Genomic DNA, 24,945 nt, shown 5'->3' on the forward strand with positions numbered 1-24,945 from the left:
CACAGTCCATCTTTGTTAGCTTTACCACTGAAGTGTCTTTCTGGGGCTGGGTTCCTAGGAGGAGGCCTGAGACACAGGTGTGAGAGCAAGTCCTTGCACTTGGGCTGTGATCCCAGGAAACATCACCATGGGGCAGCGGCACTGTGAGCTGGTGAAGGAAGGAAGGAAGCCGCCTTGGGTAGATAAATGAGCAAGAGACTGCTGCCCGCAAGGCACTCAGCCAGGCTAAGGCGCCGAAGCCAGGGTATTTATCTACCAATTCCTGCCTGTCTTTGCGATGGGCTATCACTGGGCATTGGCTTCAGGCCCTTGTGGCTTGTCAGTGCAGACTGAGCCTGCTCTCCCAGCCAACACCCTCAGACAGAGTCACAGGTGCTGCAGCACAGAGCTGTCAGTGTATCAAGAAGTGTGAGGACCAAGGGTGTGTGGGCAGCAGCATTTGCTACATTGTTTTTGCCCAGATATTCAAGTAAGTTCGATCCTTGAATCCCCAGTTTCTGCATTCCCTAAGAAGCCCAGTTTGAGAAGTCTATTCAAGGACTTGCCACTCGAAACGAAGCCCTGACTCCATAAACTCCCTTTTTGCCAGTTCCTATGACCCATTCTCACCCTCGTGGTCCCACAGTGACCTGTAACCCCACTGCATGTGGAACCCTGGCCCAGGTCGTCAGCTCATTCTGACTCAGCCTCCAGGTTCTGCTCATGAGGCTTCCTTCCTCTAGGAGGCTTTCTTGGGAGACTCCTCATTCACTTTCCCTGACTTCATGCACACCCTAACCCTCCAACTGAGCCTCAAACACACACTACTTAATCCCCAAACACAGACTGTCTACTCCAAATCTGGCTGTACCCTGACCCACAAACCTATGAACACAATAAGCAAACTGCAAGCCCAGCTGCACCTTGAATCCTCAATCACAAGTGACCCCGAATCATGCTTATCCCTCAATTCCAACTATACACTGGTTTCATCCTTAACCATACACTGGCCCAAGACAGCCACACTGGAACATTTAGCCTGGGCACATGTTTCTCCCTGAACTCAGTCACACATGGCAATGCCCCAACCCCTAATACACATCGGCTCCCTGTCCCAGGCAACACACACGCACACCCTCTCAGTTCTAGAAGACACTGATCCACCGAACCCCAGCTCTGCCAGCTGCCCAGCCACAGGCTGACCCCAATCTCAATCATGGCCTGTCACTCCCATCTCCAGCCTCCCATGGATCCTACCCCCTAATTAGAGCCCCTGGCATAGACAACCCCCAAGTTAAATACTCACTGACTCCATGAGCCTTACCAAACAACGACCTCAATCCCAGCCAACACAAGACCTTAAAACAAGGCTACACTCGTAACCCCAGAACTTCTCCTCATACGCAGCCTTACCAAAGCTGACCCACCAGATTTAACCTTGGACTGACCCTCAGTGTCTTAAGCATACACTCATCTTCAAACCCCATTATCCATGCCCCAATCTCCAGCCCAAGCCTACCTAACAAAGACTTGCCAACCCCAAAGCCACATGTCACAGTAATGCTCAACCTGGTTGCAAGCAGAACACCCCAGGCCAAACCTCACTGCCCCTCCACTTAAAAAGTGGGTACTCTGATGGCAGCCCCAAGCCCTCTCACAGTTCCCTGATCCCGTAGCCACACTGAACTCCCAGCTACCCTGGGCCTTCAAGTCCTCTACACACCTCAACCCACCACGAAACATGCCCAGCCCAGCCTCGTTCAGTGCCCTTCAACCTCACCCACACCCCAAGGGAATTTCATTCCATTCTCACAGAGATGCCCCAAGCTGAACTGCGCCCTTCTTCGCTAGCACAGCATCACCCTAGGGACCCCGCGACCCACACAGGCCCACACACACAGGGATCATGTTCAAAGGGGGACATCTGCAGCCTCAGCATTCAGCAGCACCCCTCCTGGCTCCCGCCACCCTCCTTCGTATTCGTCTCCACAACTCAGGGAAGGCACCAGAAGCTGTTGGCCAGCAGCCCTGGGACAACCCAGTGACATTCTGCCTTTTGTCTGTACCACTCTCTCACTGTCAAGTTCCTCTCCAAAACACTGGCCTGTTCCATGCAGTGTAATTCCCTTGTTCCTGGTTCAGGTCCCCAGGACCGCCTTGGTAGGCTACACTGAGCTTGGTCGTGCTTGTCCACAGCCTGCAGGGCAGAGGGGTCCGGAGCCTGGCAGTTGTCCTGCTCAGTTGCCCACAGGTTTCATGATCTTGACTGGTCACTTCTCCTCTCTGGGTCTCATTTGATCCTGTGCATCGGAGGTCAGGACACTACTTCCTGCAGATCAGAACCCACCTTGCCCACCCAGCAATCTCTTATCCAAGGCTGCCTTTGCACTGCAATGGCAGAGGAGAGTAGTTTCAAAAGAAACTGCGTGGGGCTCAAAGCCGAAAAAGCTGGCAGCCCCCTACCCCGGCTTTGCATCCCCCTACCTTCCTTTTTGAGGGAGTAATCATACTGGAGTGTTCTCCATGTGAAGGCTTGGAGACAGGACACCCCTCTTCCTTCTCTGGGCTTCTCCAAGAAGATGCTCTTTAATAACGTGTTGATTATGCATTATGCTGATAATAAAACCTGTGATTTCCTGCCCCTTGCCCTGTGGAGGAGGGGCTGAAGGAAGACCACAGGGTCAGAGACAAGGCCTCAGGGGTTGGATAGCAATATTGGGATGCCCCAGCCTCTGTTTATTGTGGAGGTTCTTCCAACATTATTGCTTTTGTTTATTGAAACCCAACCCCAATGGCACTTAGCACCCTTGGCAGTGGGCCCAGACCTGCCCAGGCCCCAGCCTGCCAGTCCTGGCCAAGAAGGGAGGGGGGTAGGAGAGCACTGGCCAGGCCCCATTCTGGAGTCCTGTTTGCTTACAGCCTAAGGCGCCCCCCGCCGGCCCCCCTTCATAACTTCTTGCTTACAAGGCAGCATTTGGAGACAATTTCTCATCAGACCTTCTTGTAAACATCCTCCTGGATGTAGCCGGCCTGAGGAGTCCTTATTAGAAACACCTGTGCCTGACACAGGCCTGGTGAGTGACAGCTTGCAGAGCCGTCACTGCCCCCCTGCCAGGCCTGGGGCTGGTGAAATGGGTGGGACATGGGATGGGACTGAGGGTTCTGGTGGGAAGAAGCCTCCTCCCCACATGGCTGACCCCAAAGGGCCTGTGTTGCAGAGGCAGAGCCCCTCCCATTTCAGCATGGAACACTCAGGGGGGTCAGGAAGGCCTAGTGCACAGAAATCTCTCATCAGTTCATTCTTGTGGTGCCCCAAATTCCCTACATTAGTCACTCCTTTGAGCTACACATGGTCCTCTTAGGTTCGCTAAATAAAATGCCAGCTACCCTTCTTCCTCACGCCTACATCCCTGGGAGCAGCAACACATTGAGTTTCTCACCACTTTAAATGAATGAGAATATTCAAGACTTTCAGCACTGTCCAAGCTTGAGGAGGGCTACCTGGGGAGAGGCAGATCTGAGGCTCCCTACATGGACTTTTCAGGCTGGAAGGAACCTCGCCGTGCCCAGAGTTACGGAGAAGCACAGCCCAAGACCACTGGCCACATCTTCCTCCACAGGGCACTTGCAAGACGTCTTCCCTGCACCAACCAAACGTTGGAGCTAGCGTTGGCCCAAATCTCCATTTTGCTAAGAGAAGGCAGGAGGAGAAAGGAAGGAGGAGGAGGAAGAGGACCTGCGGAAACAGGGCCCTGCACTCCTATGACATCAATCCTTGGCCATGTGCATCCTGCCACTGGTGTTTTGTTTTTTTTTTTGAGATGGAGTTTCACTCTTGTCACCCAGGCTGGAGTGTAGTGACATACCACAGCTCACTGCAACCTCTGCCTCCCAGGTTCAAGCGATTCTCCTGCCTCAGCCTCCTAAGTAGCTGGGATTACAAGTGTGTACCACCATGCCCAGCTAATTTTTATATTTTTAGTAAAGATGGGGTTTTATCATGTTGGCCAGGCTGGCCTCAAACTCCTGACCTCTGGTGATCTGCCTGCCTTGGCCTTCCAAAGTGCGGGGATGACAGGCATGGGCCACTGTGCCCAGCCCGCCACTGGTCTTTGATGGGACCTTGGGCACTCCCATCAGCCTTACCATGGCCATCTCACTTGGAACTCCTAGCCAAGCACTGGAATTCCCCTGCCACTTACCTGCTGCCCTGTCCTGGGACTCACTGAGGCCGGGTCCCACACTGGGCCATCCCTCAACCTGGTGGGGTCCTGGAGAGGGACCATCTGCTTCTGGGCTGGACATCTTGATGTGGCCCCCTGCCTAAGGACTGGATTGCTCTAGATGGAGTAGAGGTTTGAGAGTCTCTCGGGGCCCAACCTCGATAGCCCATACTCCACCCCAGCCTCACTTCTGACCTCCCAGGAGGCCACATCTCCCTGAGTGGGAAAGAGGAAAGCTGGAAGGAAACCTGTCTCTAATGAGGTGGGCAGAAGGAGGAAGCACATGCTCCATGAAATAAATTAGTGAAATCTCAATTCCGATAAATTCAGTTTCTTAAAAAAAAGAAAAAAGAAAAAGCAACTGGTAGGAAAAAAAAATGTAATTTATGCCCATTGAAAGGAGGCCAGGTTTAAATTGATGAAGTCTCCTGTTTATGTAATAAATCCATTTCCATTCATGTCACCAATATATTTATCCATACATCCTGGTCCAAGTCAAATCTTCATTATTTTATTATTCAATGGGGGGCAGAGGGGAGGGCAGGGAAACAGAGTTCTGTGTCGAATTAATAAAGTCTCACTCTCTCCCCCAGATCCCTCCTCACACAGGGACAATTTATTCCTAAGAAGGAGGCAGAAGAACTGGATGCAATTTATGTGCTTTGAAAGAGACCCAAACGTAATTAGGCAAAGTCTCAAGTTCACCGAGAAATAAATCCCAGAGAAAGTAGCCGGGGGTAAAATTTACGTTCCCTGAAAGTCTGAAAGCTTCTCTCTCTCCCACTGGTTCCACCCCTCCCCCAGGCCACCGTGCCTGGTTCCCCAAGCCTGCCAGGCCCCAGGATTCTCTTCAGTGCCACCACTTCCATGGGGCCATGTGACAACAGACCCCCCAGGGGGAGTCGCCCTGCCTCTGCCTCTCTGGCAGCCAGCCCCAGTCCTCAGGAGATTCGAGGGGCTAGTGATGGTAGCCGATGGGACTGGGACTTCTCACCCTGCCCGGTGCATTCACCCCAGAGAAAGAAAGAGCTACCAGGAGTCTCTGCCACCAAAACCAGACAGAGGACTTTGGGAGCAAGGCGGTTTCCTCATGATGCGCCAGCCCCTCCTTAGGGCCCAGGAAGTCTTGCTTTATGTCACTCCTGCAGCTCCAACTCTGTTTGCACTGGGGAGAGGGTCAGGAGAGGGTGTCCTCTGTTCCCAGGAAGTCAGGTGAGCGTGGCTGGGATGGTGACTGCCTCAAGGAGGGCTGTGCTGCGGAGGGGGGACCCTTGAGTGGGATGGGCAGAGCAGAGCTTCCCTACCCCAGAAGCACACAGGCTTCCAGGAGCTCTGTGTGGGGAATGCCCATCTGCTCCAGGTTCTCAGTTTGGAAACCTCCATTTCCCTCCTCCAGACACCAGACAGGTGCCTTGGAATGTAGTGTAGTGTGGCCCTGGGAGCACAGATTCCCTTGGGGCTGGGTCTGCCCCAGGTGAGAGGCTTTCGAGCACAGCACACAGAGCTGGGAGTCTGCCCTGCTGGGATTCGTGTTGCTCCTGAGACAGCAAAGAGGCCACTTAAACCCACTGTGCCCCAGGGCCATAACCATCCTGCCCCTGCTCCCTCCAACTAGCAGGCAAGAGCTACCAGGAGTCTCTGCCACCCAAACCAGACAGAGGGATTTGGGAGTAAGGCAGTTTCCTCATGATGCGCCAGGGTCCAGCAAGTCTTGCACTTCACTCCTGCAGCTCCAGCTCCTGGTAGCTCTCCCCGGCAATGAAGGTAAACGCCCTCCTCAAGGGGGCTGGGCATTGATGATGAAGACTGACCGAGCCCAGGCTGGGCCCACAGAGAGAGGGCAGACATGGCAAGTGACCCACAGGACTCCTGCTGGGGTCAGGACTGGGAGGGAAGGAGTTGGGGGCAGCTCCCAGGTTTCTGGCTTGAGCAACAGAGTGACTTTTGAAGCTGTTTGCTGTGATAGGGAGTGCTGGGGGACAGGGAGCTGTGTGGGCACCAAAGATGAGTTTATCTGAGGAGGAGCAGGTTTGGGGGAAGGGCGGGAGGGATAAGCTGAGTTCAGTTTTCGGCAAGAGAGACAGCCAAGACTGCTGTACTTGTGGGGAGGTGTCGAGTGGGGACACAGCCAGGCCTTCAGAAGGGAGCATCTGAGAGTTGTTCACTGATGCTGCACAGAGATGGTCACTGATTCCAGGCACAGCCATGCTCATCCAGAGTGTGTGGATTGAGTTTGACCAAGACCACGGGACAGAGGGCCTGCAAAGGACCGCAGAAGGCAGAGCCAGAGGGAGCAGGGGGCATCCACAAGGGGGACAGGTCCAACAGTGTCCAGTGCTGAGGGAGGACAGTACACTGAAGACCAAGGTGCTTGTATCACTTGGTAGTGGAGGACCAGGATGGTCTCAGTGAGAGCCCTTTGGAGGAGCAAGTGGGCAGAGCAGAGACCAGATCTTGCAGCAGGGAAGGAGAGAGCAGGCTGCTGCGAAGCCCAGGAGCAAGCAGCGTTTTGAGAATGAGACAGAGGGATTTGGAGCATGCCTGCAGGCTGGACAGTCACGACACAGGATGGCCACATGCAGTGCTGGGACCAGGGCTTGCTGAAGGCACCAGGGGGCTGGCTCCCAGGACAGAAGGTGACTGGAAGCTTGGATAGCATGTGAGGCTCTTTTCATCTGAGATGGGAAGGAAGGCAGCTCCAGGCATGAGATGGAGGCACGCGCCTGGCTACGGGAGGGACAGAAAAGTGGCATGTTAGAAGCTCTCTCTTAGAATGTTGGGCGTGCTGCATATTGAGACCCAGGTCCCGCCCTTTCTTTCCAAGCTGATGTTCTTTGTAAGAATGAACCCTGGATTTTTAGCTTTTGCTGGACACTGGCTGACAAGGGGACCTGTTGAAGGTTGGCCACTGGGCCAGGGCTGGAGAATGTCCAGCCTCCAGATGGCACCTGGCAGTACTAGACTCAGGGTCTCCTTTCCTTTGCTGTGATTCAGGGAAGGCTTCTCCAGTGCAGGGTCCCAGCTATGGAGCCTTTTGAGCTTCCTGTATCTAGCAAGCACAAATTACCCATACAAATGAGCAGTGACCTGGATGCCAGGAATGCCAATGCCTTCCCAAAAAGCCCCAGCCTGGGCACCAACCATGGGCATGCTGCCTTCAGAAGACAGCTTCCCATGAGCCACACCTCTGGGAAAAGTAGTCACCAGGACAGCAGGGGGCCAAGTGATCCAACGTCCATGTTATTGCTCAACAGCAGCCCGCGGCATACAGTGGCGGGAAATGGGCTGGCAGTTCAGCCAAAGGGCTGCTGTCTTTGATGATGCAACAATTGCCTTATCTGTAACATGGCAATCACAGTTCAGAAGGGGAGCTCTTCCACCCTCAGCAACCTCTGTGGCTCAAGCCAAAAACCCGGCAGCTGCCCCCAACTCCTTCCCTCCCAGTCCTGCCCCCAGCAGGAGTCCTGTGGATCACTGGCCACGTCTGCCCTCTCTCTACTGGCCCAGCCTGGGCTCAGTCAGTCCTCATCATCAATGCCCAGCTCTCTTGAGGAGGGCATTTGCCTTCATTGCCAGGGACAGGATGCCGGCTAGTTGGGGGGAGCAGAGGTAGGTTGGAGATGGCCATAGGCCTGTTCTCCTAACAAGGAGGCCCTCAGGCTGACTGTAGGTGACCTGGGCAGGTGTGGCCAGGTGGTTGTAAAGACATTGGAGGGGGTGAGGACCCTCTCATGGCCTGGGGGTGGAAAGACTGTGGCGGCTGCTGCTGCTCCCTCTCCAGGGATTGTCTCCCATGGTCACAGAGCACTAACAGGGACCGTTCAGTCTCAGACTGACTTCTCTGATCTAGGCAGCAGAGGCTCTGACTATAAAATTCCTGTTTTATGAGGTTCTCTGGGAAGCCAAAACTCCCCTGGCAGGCCTACCAGGGCAGCCCCAGAGGAGTTCGGCAAAGGAAGCCTGGCTGCCAGGACGCATTGCCTCTCAGTCACACTACGAGCAACTCAGTTCACAGAAGCCCAAACACCCAGCCACTGGCACAGATCTCGGAAGAGGTCCCCGGCTTCATCATGAAGGGCTGACCATAAATAATGACCCCAAGATCCTGCTGCCCTTGACCCAGGCACAGTGAGAGAAACAGGGTACAGGAGGAAGTCAGTGCAAGTCCAGGTGTCTGCCTTCATTCTGCATCAGCCCCCTACAAGTGCTGCCAGTAGACCTGAGAGAGGGCGGTGCACCTACTCTCACAGGGAGGAGGATTTACGAGAGACCTGTGAAAGGAGAGGGGAAGCAGGAGGGGAGAGGGAAGAAGCTAAGTCAGCGTTCAATTTCAGGTGAAGCCCAGCCTCTGCCTGACCCTGCAGGCACTCTAGAGCGTAGAATACAGGAGTCTATCATCCTAGAAGTAACCAACCTAAGCTTTTGCATTCCTACACCAAATGGGACTTAACTTCAATCTGTCCCAGGTGGATAGAAACTCTTAGCACTTCTAGATCTCCAACAGTCTGGGTGAGGCGGCTCCAGTGACAAGAGAGCAGCTTTCAAAGGTGCACTCTATATTAGAACCAAAGCTCTCAGGAGCTGGGGATGGACACACAGGACTGGCAAAGGGCATGTGGGCAGAGTCCAGTGGCATCCTTTACACCTGGTGATGTCATTGGTTAGAGATGGCCTCCCAGAGCTGAGGAAAGGGACTAAAAGGCCTCTTTGCTCCCAGAGCTCCGAAACATTTGCCCTAGGTGGTAAGCCCAAATTCTTGCAAACTGCCTCTTCCGTTTCCTGGGTGGATACCCACAGGCTGGAGCCAAAGCCAAGTCTCTCGTCCCCACCAAAGGGACAAATCTTCCCTTCTGTCAGGATTAGACATACAAGCCTGTTGCTTTCAATCTTAGCTGGAGGTGACCACTTCTTGTTCTGTACACTTCAAATGTGGGATCACAGTGACTACCCACACTGACCCTTGTCACACCATTCCGCCCAGCAGAGGCCCCAGCTGAAAGCCACCCACCCTCCTCCCAGTGTGGATCGCACTGGCCTGGTCTTTGGCTCCCAGGCAGGAACCCTCTGGGCTGTGTGGTTTTAGGGTTAATCAGATGTGTCCTGAGAACCTTGATGCCCACCTCCCAACTCTGAGAATCACATAGGAAAAGAAAACGTCCCATTTTTAAGTGGGATAGGGGAGGACTGGTCTCTAGGCCCCTCCTTTCTCTCTGGGACTTGAAGCATTAGGTTCAGCTGTGTAGCTCTTACATGACCAGAAGAAAGAATAGACTAAGGGACATGACAAGCACCCACTCCTGCAAGGACTCAAGACTGTGCACTTGGGTCAAGACCTGGGCCTTTCAGAACTAAAGTCAGTAAACTCTGAACCTGAACCTGAGCTCTCATAGAGAAGCAATGGAAGATAGAACACTGGCCATGGCTTGCTTTTCTTTGGGTTGCAAAGGAGTTCCTATCAAAATGCTGTGATTAGGAACCCACCATAGATTCCACTGCTTTATATAACTTCCCCCTTACTTTTACTCTCTCCACACCCCTCCAGATTAGGGGCCATCTACCCAGACATTTCCTTTTGAGGACTCATTAATTTTCATGGAAAGTAGCAATCTTCTCACCTTATTCCTGAGCAGAGCTCAAGGCCATGTCTTAAATCAACAACAGAAGATACTTCCACTCTGGTGGTTTGCCTAAAATTTTAATAGAACTCTGCGACTCAGTTCTATTCAAATACTTGGTTTGTAGAAACAGTCATCATGGCTCTTCCTGGAACTGTGGTGATATTGAAAATCTCATCCCTGAATCAAGCCCGGCCATCCTTAGTCATCAGAGAGCTCATACTTGGACCACATGGCTTTGAACTCTCCTATAACTATCTCTATTAGTTACTGAATTGTCTTTTGGGCCTCAGCTTGCATTTCATTTCTATAATCAACTCTAAGTTTTCACAGCCAGGCACAGTGGCTCACGCCTGTAATCCTAGCACTTTGGGAGGCTGAGGCTGGTGCATTGCCTGAACTCAGGAGTTCAAGACCAGCCTAGGCAACACAGTGAAACCCCATCTCTAAAATACAAAAGAAATTAGCCGGGCATGGTGGCATGCACTTGTAGTCCCAGCTACTCTGGAGGCCAAGGCAGGAAAATTGATTGAACCTGGGAGGTGGAGGTTGCAGTGAGCCTAGATCACACCACTGCACTCCAGCCTAGGCGACAGAGGGAGACTCCATCTCTAAAAAAAAAAACTAAGTTTTGTATAACTGTATACATGGTTTGAAGCTTAGTAAATTGTCTGAAATGTACTATTTATTATGAGGAATTGCCTATAATCTCATCTGTCACAGTACCTCTTGCTCCCAGGAGCAATTCATAGGAGAAATATTTCTCTGATTTCATGGCCAAGAAGCCACAGCCATTGGTCTACTTTTGAGAATCCTGTAAATAATCATGTTTCCCTTTGCTTCAGCTGTTAGGAAGCTCAGAGCCAAATTAGCATCCTATCTCTATTAGTTGTGCATATGTGAGAGTTGCTATAGACTAGCTGGGTGGGCGATGCACCTCTTCAACTTTCCTGGGTATTATCAGCTCATTGTCCATGGAGCTCGCAGCAATTTACATTCCCAGCAAGGGAGCCATGGGGTTCCTGCTCTCCCCTGTCATCATGTCACTTGCCAAGCTGAGAGGTCTAAAGTGGAACCACATCGCGTCTTCAATTTGCATTTTCCTAATGATTAGGGACACCTTTTCATGTATGTATTGGCCTTGGGGTTAACTCACTTGCAAATTGCTTGTACAAAGCTTTCGTCCCTTTTCTTCCATTGAAGTATTTTTCTTTTCCTTGTTGGTTTTCCTGTGATTTGCAAGATCTTCCTTTTACTCATGACTTCGTCTTATTCCCTAATCTGTTTTGCCCCATATTGATTTCATTAGCTATTTATTTTTATATTAATGCTATACATATCCATGTAAGCATAGAATACAAGAGTATCTATCCACAGATACTCTTGGGATCGTATCAGGGCAGGATAACTGTAGTAATATAGCCCTCAAATTGAAATGGCTTAACAGAAGCAAGAGATTCTTTCTCTCCCTGGTAGCAGTGCATATTCATCTGATTGCAGGTGACTCTCTCCCCAGTGTGATTCTGGAACCTAGAATCTGCCACCTCCATGGATTCCTGAGTTCTCTGCTGGACCCTTCACAGCCAGGCCAGGCCTCCAGGCCATGCCTGGAGTCACCTACTCCCGCTCATATTCTATTGGCCAGAACTTAGTCATTGGTCTCATGTCCCTGCAAGAGGGCTGGCAAATACCTTGCCCAGGAGGCAGAGGAACTGGGGTTTGGAGACTACATCACCATCTCTGTGTTATTTAGATATAAACACATATTTTCTTTGGCCCTTCAATCTGTATTGAGGCTTCATATGATTCTGCTTTTTTTCTTAATGTCATCTCAGATCGTTAATGTGGTAGCAGCAAAGCATCTGTACATCCAGACTTGGGAGAAGGAGGTCCAGGCAGAAGGCCAGGGAGAAGGAGCTCAGCTCCATGCAGGCACAACTGCCTTGAGTTGCAATTACTCAAAGTGCTATGAAACCCACCTTTGTTAAGAGGATGGAGAAAGAGTAACCAGAGGAAAGAAACCTCTGGGAAAATAAAGACACAAACATCAAAAGAGAAACTCATTTCTAGATAAAGGGAGTGGCCTGTACTCACAGATGGAGAAAGAGAGAGTCAGTAGAATAAAGAAGAGCCAAGCAGCTGATCTCAGAGAGGAGGAAGGAAGATGGGTGGGCATGGCCAGAGGGCACACGTCTGGGTCTGCTGAGAGCATCCCAACAGCTGTGCCCTCCTGAGCCAGGGAGGAGCAAACTAACAAGTGAACACAGCCCCTGCCCTCAGGGGGCTCACTGTCTGGAAGGACAGGCACATCCTCCACAGATTATGCAGTCAGACCATGATAAATCATAAGATAAAGCTCTTAACAAGCTGCCAGCAGAACAGCAATCACGGCAAATGGATACTGTCGAGAGCAATGAGAAAGCATTTACACCGGGCTTTAAAAGTGAAATGTGCTATGGGAAAGAGGAAAAATGGCAAGGACTTTGCAGATAAAGACGCTTGCTGGAACTAAGCAGTCCGCTTAGACCTGCTCCTAGCATATATCGTGTCAGTGAACCTCACAACCACTCAATGTTATTCTAGCTCCACTTTGAAAGTGTGAAGATCTCAGAGGAGACGTGCCCAGAAGCTCAGCCAGAAAGTGTCATTGCAGGCAGCAAAAAAGGGTGTGAGAAGGACATGAGGAGCAGAAAGCACGTAGTGTTAGGACAGAGTGCTACAGGCCCTCCTCTTCCTCCTCCTCCTCTTCCTCCTCCTCCTCTTCCTCCTCCTCCTCTTTCTCCTCCTCCTCTGCTCAGACCCTGACACTCAGCAGTGCTGCCCACCAGGGAGAGTCCAGGCCCAGACCCTGTTCCCTCCCACTAATGCCCAGCATCCCTCTAGAGCTGGGGCCTGGGACAAGACCCTCTGCCCAGCATGTGCTGCATCCTCCCTGGGAGCCCAGATCCCTGAGTCAACTCTGGACCTGCTCAGGGAGATGTGAGGCCATTTGAGGCATGGGGTTGGGGTGTGAACAGAGGGGGAGCTCTGGAGTTAGGCAGGCCTGGGTTTGAAGTCTGCCTCAAGTCCTTCCCAGGGCGTGACCTCCAGCTAAATGGTAAATTCTTCTGGTCTTGGTTTTTTCATCCATGTGATGAGAATAACAATAAGACCAATGTCTCGGGACCAATGAGGATTTACAATGTAAAAACTAGATGTAGACATCTCACACAGTCACCTGGGCCTTTCAGCAAGGGGCTTGTTGAATCTTAATTATCTGTGATATTGTTGGGAAGAGGGGTCTCCCCAGGGCCCTCCTTGCTGCCCTGAGCTGGCCATGCCAATCTTCTGAGGGATGTCCAACTCTGGCCCTTCTCCTTCTTCCCTGCAGCCATTAGGGGCTGAACCGTGGTGGTCAGCCCTCCTGGGTTTCCCACCTAGTGAGTCTGCTGGCTCCTGCCCATCTCAGTTGAGCAGCTACAGATCAGTCAACAGGAGCCCCACCACGGACCACCTGTGATCACTCCCTGCCACCATTGCCTCCTACCCACTGAGACAGAAATCCTCTCTCTGGAGCTGAAAGCCACACACCATCTCCACACGGGGCTCTTCACATACCCCTCTCCCCAGCAAAGACCTCGGCTCTCACCTGCCAGCCTCCATGCCAGTGCTCATTGCATTTGTCTGTGCCTGGGCTGTCAGCCACTGTGAACTTGACTTGCCCTTCAAGGACCTAAGCAAATCCCACACCCTGCACGAGACCTTCCCAGGAGTCACCCACTCCCCTCACATCCCTGATGCTCAACTCCCTCTCACTCTACTACCCTCGCTTCGCTGTGCTTCACTGATAATTGCCTATCTGGCTGAGCACCCAGCTGTGGGGCCCGGTGGAGGCTCCACTTGCCAAGAGATTAGCCTTGGGGAAGAGCTGTGTCTGTCCTGAGGAAGGGGTGCCTTTGACTAACATGCGCAAAGGTTCTGTGTGGCACCTGCCCTAGGACAGGAAGTGCTGGATTCAAGGTGGATCAGGACACACATGGGACTCGGCTGCCCTTGTGAAGACAGCACCCTTGCCAATGGGTGAGTCAATAGCCACTCTCTTGAGGCCACTCTACCTTCTGCACCCCCTCCCCCATGCTGCTCTGCAGTTACTCAGGGTTCAGGAATTGTCGCCCACTAGAGACAGAGCTAGAGGAAGGTCCCATGCCTTCCTTTTCCCGGAGGTGTTGGACATTGAGGCCTAAACCCCAGAGAACAGACAAAGCCAGGAGACGCAGGTGCCAGGCTGCAGTCCACCCTGTAACTACAAGGCCGTACAGCTCCCTGGGGCTGGGCCAGCGGCACTGGCTTCCTGCAAAGGTTGACCAGAATGCCAGCCAAGCCTCCAGGGGAGAGGTGAGGAAGGAGAACATAGAGGAGGAGGAGGGTGGGGAGGCTACAGAAAGGAGAAAACGGGCTAAGCCAGGGCCTCTCCGAGAGCCCCACAGGCTATGGACTGTGTGAAGCACTCCTGCCGGAAGGCAAGTGATAACTGAAATCACCCCTCCATCTGCTGCGGTGTGTTTCCTGCCCAGGACAGGGACTCCAGAGGAAGAGCAATCCTTCCCTGGGAACCACCTCCAGATGTCATCCCTTTGCCCTTTCTTCACTCCCTCCTGGCCCTGCTTCTGCCCAAACCCAGGATGGGGAGAGGGGAGACTTCATGGAAGGAGTACCCAGAAGTCACACTCCCAGAGGGGCAGGGTGGCCTGGGGCCCAGCCTTCTGCTGACCTGGGCCAGCTCCCAATAGCCTGGTCTGTGAAAATTTGATGAAGTCCCCCTCCCTCGGTCCATCAGCCCCTGCCTCCTCCTCTCTAGCCCCAGCTGGCAGGACTTAACTGGACACTCCCTCTGTCTGAGGCCAGTCCCCGCTGGGAACCTGGCCAAACCGTCTGAGGCCAGAACGCATGGACAAAACAAGCCGGGCTACCTCTGCCTCCACCCTATGGTGTGCACATCTCCCCTGGCCAGAGCACTGCCCAGGAGGAGCCATTGCCTTCTCACACAACTCCAGGCCTGGGACATTCTTGGGCCAAGAGCCAGGAGAGTCCAGTGCAGCAGGCACCTACGCTGACCATCACTGGTCCAAACTCTTGATTTTGTTGGGGCACCTGTGGCCCCAGAAGGGGCAGTGGCTAGCTCTCCCAAGCCCTCCAGCAGCCCAGAAGCTCTGGCCCCAGAGTCCCCCCTGATTGCTAGAGCAGGATCCCACATTCCCTGTTCTTGGGGAAATGACAGAGTTGGTTGCATGTGCTTTGTCATCAACTCTATTTGAAAACTGTGAATGGATCTGAGCTGCTTGGGAGGAGGCAGAGGGAGGCCAGTAATAGTTTAGTCTTAACAAAATAAAATTTTATGTTCCTTAAATACATGAAGTCACCCAGGACGGCCATTAACAAAGTGTGGTCAGGGAAAGGTACTGGCTGCTTCAGAGATGAGGTCAGAGTTCACTTGTGATTGGCATGCTAACTGCTCCCATGCAACCGGGTGTTGCCAAAGGGCACAGCACTCCCTCTGCCATCTGGAACACAACTTGCCCGGAGGCCAGTAGCTCCTGTTATTATTATCTTGTTCCCACTACGAGTTTGTTCAACACATGTTCCCATCAGCAGGGTCCAATTCCTCTCTGGCCTTGTAAAAGCATCACGAATTCTAAATTAGAGGTGTCTGAGCTAACGAGGGCCTCTCCCTACTCTTCTTAAGTTTCTTCCATTGTGTGTTTCTCATCCCCACCACTGTGCCCCGGCTAGATCTTCAATTCCGCAGAGACGGGGACCGTGTCTTCTATTTCATCCATTCAGCGAGTATTGATTGACCACCTGCCATGGGTTGTACCAGGTACTTTGGGGAATACAAAATGTGGGAAAGCCGCGTCTCTGCTCTCAAGAGAGGCAATGGCTCTGTTAGTGACTGACTATGTTGCCTCGCTTTGTGTAGCCATCAGTATTTTTAATGCTATTTTAGACACTAGCTCCTTTAATACCCACGATAGTCCCAAGGAGGGGGTGCAGAACTAGTATTGTTTCCACATGTCAGATAGGTAAACTGGGGCTCAGAGAGGCTACCTGACTCCCCCAGACAGTCTATTGGTGGTGAAGCTTGAGCTAGCCCCCGGCTTCCTGCCCTTTCTAACAGGGGCAGTTAGGCACACGTATGCTCATACACACAACCTCCTCTGCCAACTTGTTGGAGGAGGTTGGATCATGCCCTCCTCTTTTGGCCTTGCCTGAGATAGCATGAAACGTCCCCTCCCAGCATGTGCAGTTTAAGCAAACATAGCTTCATGAAAGTAGAGTCCGTACTCCCTCACTAGGGCCTTAAACAAGAAAATGATCAAAGCAATGAAAAAATTGATATAAGAAATTTGGTTTTTAGCAAATGCTCATAGGAGAGGAGGGGCCTAACTGGCAGGAAGCACCCCCTGCCTGCACGCAGTGCCTCCCACAGGGTTCTGCCAAGAGCTCTGCGGAGGAGGTGTCTGTCTGTTCAGTGGGTGGATCTCGCACACAGCCTTAAAGAAAACAGAGGCCCCTAGTTGGCTGTAAGATTGTCCTATGGGCTCCCTGGGGACAATGAAATGGTCCCATCCCAGGAAGCAGCCAGCAGACAACTGATTTTGTGTCTGAAATGCACACCAGCCTTTTCTCTCTAATCCAAAGGTGCCAAGCGTGAGTGTGCCAATAGCTTGATGTCACACATCTTCACTGCTAGGGACGGGTCTCTGGGGCAAAAATGGAAGCCTGATGAACTAAACTAGGATGGGGCACTGGATATCCCCTCTTCCCTTTTCACAAAGTCCCTCCATTTATTTCATTGCTTGACTGATGGACAATGTTGACTCCCCCGAGGACATTTGGTGAATGTGGCCAGCCAGGAGGGAAGAGGTGGGGGAGGGGAGAAGGCAGATGTTGCCACCTGGCCTTCACTCCACAGGCCTGGGTGGAAGTGGGCAGTCAACTTAAAGAGTAAAGAGTCCATATGGGCGGAAGCAACTTCTGGGGAGGAGGCAGGGTTCAATCCTGGAGAGGCCTGCCTGGGAGCTCTCTCTCGGGGAATTGCAGCAGAAGAGAAACATCTCACGAGTCTGGGGAAGTTTTGTCCAGGATAGCTATGGTTTTCAAACTTCAGTGCACATCAGAAACCCCTGGGGTGCTTAGGAAAATGCAGATTCCAGTGTCTTACCTTGCCCCACCTGCAGTTTCTAATTCATATTTGGAGTCTGGGGTGAGGCCCAAGAATTTGTATTTCTATTCAGTTCCCAAGTGATACTGCTACTCTGGGGTCACTTGAAAATCACTGGAGTTTTCTAGAAGAATTGGCGCATTGACCTGCTATAGGGGGAGGTTCAGAACAGAAGATGAGCACATGGCTGCCTTCAAAGACCTCCTCACCTGCTCTCCAGTGGTGGTCTGGGACAGTAAGGCAGAGACGGACTTAGCCTTTCCCTGCCTTGGGAGGAATTGGAACTGCTGGCTCTGCTTCCAGTTCCTACTATTTGACCTCATATAAGTGTCGACAGCTTTCCAGGACTCTTTTCCTATCATGAAAGTAATTTCATAGGGATTCCTCTCTGTCTTCTCCATCCTCCAAGCCAAGCCAAACCCCTTTCCTCCGGGAAGGCTTCTCTGGCTGCTCCAGCCCTTCTGGTCCTGTGCTCCTGGCTCTCCCCAGGCCACAGAGGCTGGACCACATATGCTCCTTCTCCTATTGAGATCCTAGGGGCCTTCACGTGGCTGGGCCACAGCAGGCACTCTGTAAATTATACTAAGCTGACTTAGATTTAGAGCAGAGCTAAGAGAGCCAGGAGTGGGAGGCAAGGGATGGCAAGGCCACGGGCTCCCAACTGCTGAGCTAAAAGTGGAAAGTACGATCACAGCCGCGGAGGCTTGGCCTTCTTCCTTCTCTCTCCATCTGCTTTGCAAAGAAGGGAGCAGAGAGAGGCCACAGCACGTTACTCACTTGCTGAAGTCACAGATTGAAGTCAGGGCAGGAGGGTTAGGGAAGGAAGCTGACCTTTCTGTCCCAATGAATGTCCCTTCTAGCCTCTCACTTATTCAGGCCCCAGATTAGGATATTTCCTGGCCCTCATCCAATTCCTCAGGAAATCCAGTCAAGTTTTCCTTTAACACACACTCACAGCCATCCACCCCCTGCCTCTCACCAACACCACCCTTGTCCCGGCCACCTTCACGCGCCTGGCCCATGCAGTAGCCTCTGCTCTTGATGCTCTGCTCTAACTCCTGTTCCCTCTAAATGCACTCCAGCCAGAGCGAGATTTCAGAACTGTAGGCTAGTCTCATCCCTTCCCTGCTTAATGCTTATTGATAGAATAAAATCCCGACTCCTTGTCATGGCCTTCCAGCCTGGAGCTGGTTCCTGCTCCATGTTCACATCTCCCAGCCCTCCTACTGCTCACCTCCTCACTCCCCCTCTCTGCGTGTGTCAGGGCCTCACCCCCAGCCTTTCTGCACAGGCTCTTCCACTGTCAGAAATGCCCTCCCTGCAACTCCTCATGTAGCCACTTGTTCACCTATGAATCAGGCACGTGCTATAAGCTAATGACCACTAGAGGATGGCATGATTGGTTGTTGTAGACAATGGTAGCTCCAGGAGGGGTTAGACAGAAAGAACTCCCAGCCCCGTGGCAGGCTTAAGGGTGACAGGTTTCAGTGGAAGTGGATATCCAACTTTTTACCCCTCCTGCTAAGAGACCCAGACACCTCTGAGCCCCAGACAAGCAGGGATTCTTCACAGTGCCTCTGGGAGGCCTGAGGTCCTGCCTCCTGCCTGGGTGGGCATCAGGAAAGCTCAGGGGCAGGCCTGGACTGTCATTCACATCACTCTGTGAGAATGATCCCCTGTGGTGGGAGCTGCCTGTGGTGCCCTGTGGAAGACATCATGAGAATCTGTTTCTTAGGGGAGCTGGGAAATAGACCAGTGATGCCTTTTCCTGGGAGGAGGGGTCAGTGAAAATAAGGAAGTCATGTCCACTTCCATGTTTCCACACAATGATTTCTGCAGGGGAGCCATCGGCAGTGCAGGGGAAAGTAGGAAGCCGTTTGGATTTCAGTATCTCTGGAGCTTTGCCTCATCCCCTAAGGGTCAGCTTTATTTCACGTGTTGTTGCTTCAAGGGTCTCTGGTTAAGGTGATCCTAAGTGATCAGTAAGAAGCAAAATGGCAATATGTGATCCCTGTGTCCCCACTCCACCTTGGATCCTGCATCCCATTCTACAGGTGGCTGAACCGATAGGCCAACCCTTTTATCACTGGGTCCCCGGACAATTACAGAGGCAAATAGCTGTGAAGCCCCTAGCACAGTGCCGGTCACAGGCTAATCACTGTTGTCCTGGGTTCTGTTGATGGAGCAGCGATGGGGGTGGGATTATGGAACAACCAGGACTTCCTGGCACCTCTAAAATTATACTCCAAAGAGAAAGAATTGGAAGAAAGAGAAGAAAAGGGGGAATGACAGTACTGCTTCCCGATATGCTTCTAATTTGGAGATACTGGCAGAGGGCTGGGAGACAGCGTGGCGGGGGAGCAGAGCCCTGACCCAAGGCCAGGAGCCTGGGGTCTGGAAGCTGCTCCTTTGAGATCTCGGGCCATGACCTCCCCCCTCTGCCTCCATTTCCCCTCTGCACATGAAGGGGCCAAGGGGAGAGCACCCCAGGCCAGCTCCTGCCCAGCGCTACAAGTCTGGGATTCTATTTAAGAACATGCAGCCCATCTGGTTCCCATTGAGGAGGCTGCGTTTTCTCAAATGCCGCCTCCCCCTCCCCTGCAATCCACAGATTCCCACCATGTGACTCCATCTTCTCCCAATGGTGTCTGTTTTATGACTTGTTGTTCTGTGTGCGTGATTTGAGTTTGGGGACTTTTTTTTATCCCCCACACAAAGATTCCCCTCCCTCTTCCAGAAAACGTGGAGCCTGAACTTTTGACTGCCTGAAACCCTCAGGAGAACAGCCATGAGGGCAGAGAGCAGGAGGAGATGGATGTCTCCACCCACCTCCTACTGCCGGTTTCTGGGCTTCTTGTTCCCTGTTCGAGGCGCAGGTCCTGATGGGCCCTCACGAATCTGGGAGAGCTGAGGCTGGGCAGGAGGCTGAGAGAAAATCACTTCAATTTAACAGTTCAGCCAGCCAGTGTTTATTGAGCCGCCCGTGCCTGGCATGCTGGAGCTGCAGAAGGCAGAAGCCAGGCTCAGGGCAGAAGGTGGCCACACGCAGCCCAGCAGTGGACAGGCTGGCTGTGAGCTGAGCGCTCACATCCACCCTGACAGGAGAGGGCCACAGAGAAGGCTTCCTGGAAGAGGCCATACCCAATCATTTGTTCATTCAGTCATTCCACAACGATTTATTAGTCCCCTTGTAGGTGCCAGGTCCTGTACTCATAGAAGGAGCTTATAGTCTGGAGAACAGAAAAACGTCAAACAGATAATGATAAACACGGAAACACACAGCCACACCTTGGAGATATTGCGGCTTTGCTTCCAGGTCACTGTAGGAAAGTGCATATCACAATAAAGTGAGTCACGAATAGTTTGGTTTCCCAGTGCATATAAAACTTATGTTTACACCATCCTGTAGCCCAGTAAGTGTGCAATTGCATTGTGTCTAAAGCAACAACATTATACCTGAATTTTAGAGTACTTATTGCTAAAAAATTCTAATGATCATCTGATTCTTGGGGAGTAACAGTCTTTTGCTGGTGAAGGGTCTCATCCCATGTTGATGGCTGCTGACTGATCAGGTGATGGCTGACGGTGCAGGTGGCTGCTACAGCTTGAAATAAGACAACAATGAAGTGAACCACATCAATGGACTCTTCCCTTCACCAGAGACTTCTCGGGAGCAGGCAACGCTATTTGACAGCGTCTTACTCACAGTAGGACTTCTTTCAAAATTGGAGTCAAACCTTGCCACCGCTTTGACTGAATTGATGGAATATTCTAAATCCTTTGTTGTCATTTCAGCAATACTCACATTCAGCAGTGTTCACAGCATCTTCACTAGGAACCACTCAAGAAACCACTTTCTTTGCTCATCCATAAGAAGCTACTCCTCCTGAATTTAAGTTTGATCATGAGATTGCAACAATTCAGCCACATCTTCAGGTTTTCCTTCTAATTCTATTTCCTTGATATTTCCACCACATCTGCAGTTATTTCCTCCACTTAAGTCTTGAACTCTTCAAAGTAATCCATGAGAGTTGGAATCAATGTCTTCCAAACTCCTGCTGATGTTGATATTTTGACCTTCTCTTATGAATCATGAATGTTCTTAAAATGACATCCGAAATGGTGAATCCTTTCCAGAAGGTTTTCAATTTATTTTGCCAAGATTCATCACAGGAATCACTACCTATGGCAACTATCAGCTTACAAAATATATTTTTTAAATAATAAAGCTTGAAAGTCTAAACTACTACTTAATCCATGAGCTGCAGAATGGATATCATGTTAGCAAGCACGAAGGCAGCATTGGTCACCTTGCACCTCTCCGTCCACGTTCTTGGTTTGCTAGGTACATTGTCAATGTGCAGCAGTATTTGGAAAGAAGTGTTTTTTCTCTGGGTAGTGGTTATCAACAGTGGGTTTAAAACATTCGGGAAACCATGCTACAAACGGATGTGCTGTCATCCAGCCTTTGTTGTTTCACTTCTAGAGCAGAGTAGATTTGGCATAATTCTTAAGGGCCCTAGGAGTTTGGGAATGATAAATGAGCCTTAACTCTAAGTTAAGGCTCCTAACAAGAGAAGCAACCTGCTCTTTGAAACTTTGAAGCCAGGCATTGACTTCTCTTTAGCAATCAAAGTCCAAGCTAACATCTTCTTTGAACGAGAGGCTGTTTAATCTACACTGAAATCCGTAGTTTAGCATAGCCACCTTCATCAATGATCTTAGCTAGATATTCTAGATAACTCGCTGCAGCTTCATCAGGCACTTTTACGTTGTGGAGATGGCTTCTTTCCTTAAATCTCATGAACCATCCTCTGCAGGTTTCCCACTTTTCTTCTGCAGCTTCCTCACCTCTCACGGCCTTCATAGAATTGAGAAGAATTAGGGCCTTGCTCCAGATCAGGCTTTGGCCTAAGGGTATGTTGTGACTGGTTTGATCATCTATCCAGACTATGGGAATTTTGGCCAACTATTTGGCAAAAGAGGCCCAGCTTGTAGCCTGTCTGTGCTTTCAACATGCCTTCCTCACTAAGCTTGATCATGTAAAGTGAGAAACAGGTGACTTTCCCTTTGGATTTCAGTATCTTTGATACTGAAGCTATTGTAGGGTTATTAATTGGCCTAATTTCAATATTGTTGTGTCTCAGGGAACGGGGAGACCTGAAGGAGAGGGAGAGAGATAGGGGAACAATTAGAACACACACAACATTTGTCAATTAAGTTCACCTTTTTCTGTGGGCATGGTTCATGGTGCCCCCAAAACAAATACAATAAAAACATCATGATTGAATAGGGATTCCCATAACAGATATAACAATAATGAAAAAGTTTGAAATATCGTGAGAATTACTGAATTGTGGCACAGAGACACAAAGTGAGCCTGTGCTGTTGAAAAAGTGGCACCAAGAGATTTGCTGAATGCAGGGTTACCAAAAACCTGCCATTTGTAAAAGAAAAAAAAACCACGCAGTATCTGGGAAGCATAATAAAGTGAAGTGTAATAAAATAAGGTATGGCTGTATGCAGCTGTAAAGTGTGAAAATGCTAGGAGCGATTCTAAAGGGGGTCTCACTGAAATTAGCTGATCCTTAAGGAAGTGACATTAAGCACGACTGAAAGAAAGAGTAGGAGTTGAGAGGAAAAGTGGCTGCCTGGTGGAGGAGAGTGCATAGAGAGGCGCGGGGCCTGCAAGAGCTTTACACCTTTCCGGCAACTGAAAGAAGAGCAAGGCACTAGGAGCATGGGGACGGGGCAGGGCAAAAAGCCAGGCAGGGAGGTGGGGGCCAGATCATCTGGGCCATCGTGAGGCCAGGACTCAGCCTGAGGTCAGAGTCAGGGGTCATTCTGAGGTCAAGTTTAGGGGTTAGTCTGAAGCAAGGCTTATTGCACAGGCACCAGAGTGAGAGACTGTGCTCAGGCTGCCAGGGTTAGGTATTTGATGCCAGAATTAAGGGCTGGTCTGTGGCCAGGGTTAGACTCAGTCTGAATTCAGAGCCAGAGTCATTCCGAGGGCAAGTGTAGGGGTCAGTCTGAGGACAGTGTTAGGATCAGTCATTCATGAAATATTCACCAAGCATCTCCCTGGCCAACTCCCCAGGAGTAGAATGAGGGCCCTGACAGTACCCCTACTATCCTGCATCTTAGAGTTAAATGGGAAAGACAATCATTAAACAAGGAATTGCCAGCGTAGTTCATTAATAATCATGGCAGCGAGTGCTGTGGATGAAATGTTAGGAACCTGAGACCTCAGAGCAGGGTTCCTATGTGGCCACATAGCAAATGACACCACAACTTTGCAGCTTAAAACAGCCATGAATTGTACTCCCAGAATCTGTGGGTTGGGAATTAGAAAAGGCACAGCAGGGAAGGCTTGTCCATGCCATAGGGGGCTGCAGCTGGGTAGACCCACAGGCTAGAGCTGGGGGCTGGAATCGTCTGAAGGCTCCTCACTCACACACCTGGCACCTGGGCCAAGGCTGATGACTTATCCCTGTGGCTTGGCTTCCTTGTAGCATGGCAGCCTCAAGGCAACTGATGCCCACCAAGAAACAAGGGAAGGGGAGTTTGGCCCCTGTCCTGATGGGGGTGTGGCATGGTCACACCATAGAAGAACACCTGGATTTGGAAACCTTTGAAAAATGTCATCTTCCATTGATATCAGCAAAGTGCAGATCACTTAAGGCTGTGGTAAGGGGTCCCTTCCTGAATAGGAAAAGAACATTTGCTTCTGGAGTACACATGGGCCTCTTTCACAGCGGAGCCAGCCCCCTAGCTAGGGAGCCCCAAACCCACAGGACACACGGCAGGTAGGGTGGGAGGATTCAGGATCAAAGAAGCTCTGCAACTGACCAGGTTCCAAATGCTTCCTCCCCTGCGCAGTAGAGAGAACTAACAATTTCTCAGACCTTGGCACAAATTCTTTTATTTATTTATTTTTTTTGCGACAGAGTTTTGCTCTTGTTACCCAGGCTGGAGTGCAATGGCGCGAACTCGGCTCACCGCAGCCTCCGCCTTCTGGGTTCAGGCAATTCTCCTGCCTCAGCCTCCTGAGTAGCTGGGATTACAGGCACGTGCCACCATGCCCAGCTAATTTTTTGTATTTTTAGTAGAGACGGGGTTTCACCATGTTGACCAGGAATGGTCTCAATCTGTTGACCTCATGATCCACCCGCCTCGGCCTCCCAAAGTGCTGAGATTACAGGCTTGAGCCACCGTGCCCGGCCGGCACAAATTCTTTATTCCAGAGTCAGTCTTCCCTGGGTAAAATGGGGGTTAACTTCTGGTCAGAGCAGATTGGAGACCAACATAGTCCAAATTGACTTGGGGGTTTCCTGAAGCTTGAGGAACATATAGACAGACCTGACTTTGACTGGGTGCCAAATTTTAAAAACATTTGATGCTTTGCAGGATGATAGTTGTTAGTAACATTTTGCTGATGAAATTAGAAGTTTCATTAATCAAATTTTTTATGAAATACTAGGTAACTCCATGCTTCAATGGAATCCTATGGTAAAGCCTTCTCTAAAATGAAAAAAACTTTGTAAAGTTAAGAATTTCTTCCATTTCAGCTTTGTTGAAAATGCAGATTTGTGTTGACCTGATTTGGGGAATGCAGCAGCTCCCTCCTCAGGCTCCAGGATCAGATAAAACACCTTCTTTGCTCACACTGGTCTTTCTCTGCCATCTGGAGCTCTGTCCTCTGTCCTCTGTCCTGGGGAGATGAGAGGAAAAGAAGTGGGTTCCAACATCAGGTAGGATTTAAATCAGAAGTGGACAGAGCCTGAGTAGTGTAGATCTCCAAGTAAAATAAAGACAGCTGGACCAGGCACCAGCTGGGAGACTGTGAGGCTGAAACTGGGGCAGTGCTGCCTCCGGGACCCCTTCATGCTGGGGATAGAGAGGGCTCCTCACAGTTCGACTAGTGCCT

General features: G+C 51.0%; 2 long non-coding RNA genes across 2 annotated transcripts in view; both read left to right on the forward strand.

Moving 5' to 3' along the window:
- LOC103787887 (uncharacterized) overlaps nt 1-24,945 on the forward strand; it is a 275,878-nt gene that overhangs the window by 209,609 nt on the left and 41,324 nt on the right. The window lies entirely within an intron of this gene.
- Nucleotides 13,695-20,667, forward strand: LOC144579257 (uncharacterized). The gene is made up of 3 exons (XR_013526467.1): nt 13,695-13,876; nt 15,587-15,674; nt 20,555-20,667. It is a non-coding gene; the product is annotated as an uncharacterized LOC144579257 (long non-coding RNA).

The sequence above is a fragment of the Callithrix jacchus genome, chromosome 14, assembly GCF_049354715.1.
Source record: "Callithrix jacchus isolate 240 chromosome 14, calJac240_pri, whole genome shotgun sequence".
NCBI lineage: Eukaryota > Metazoa > Chordata > Mammalia > Primates > Cebidae > Callithrix > Callithrix jacchus.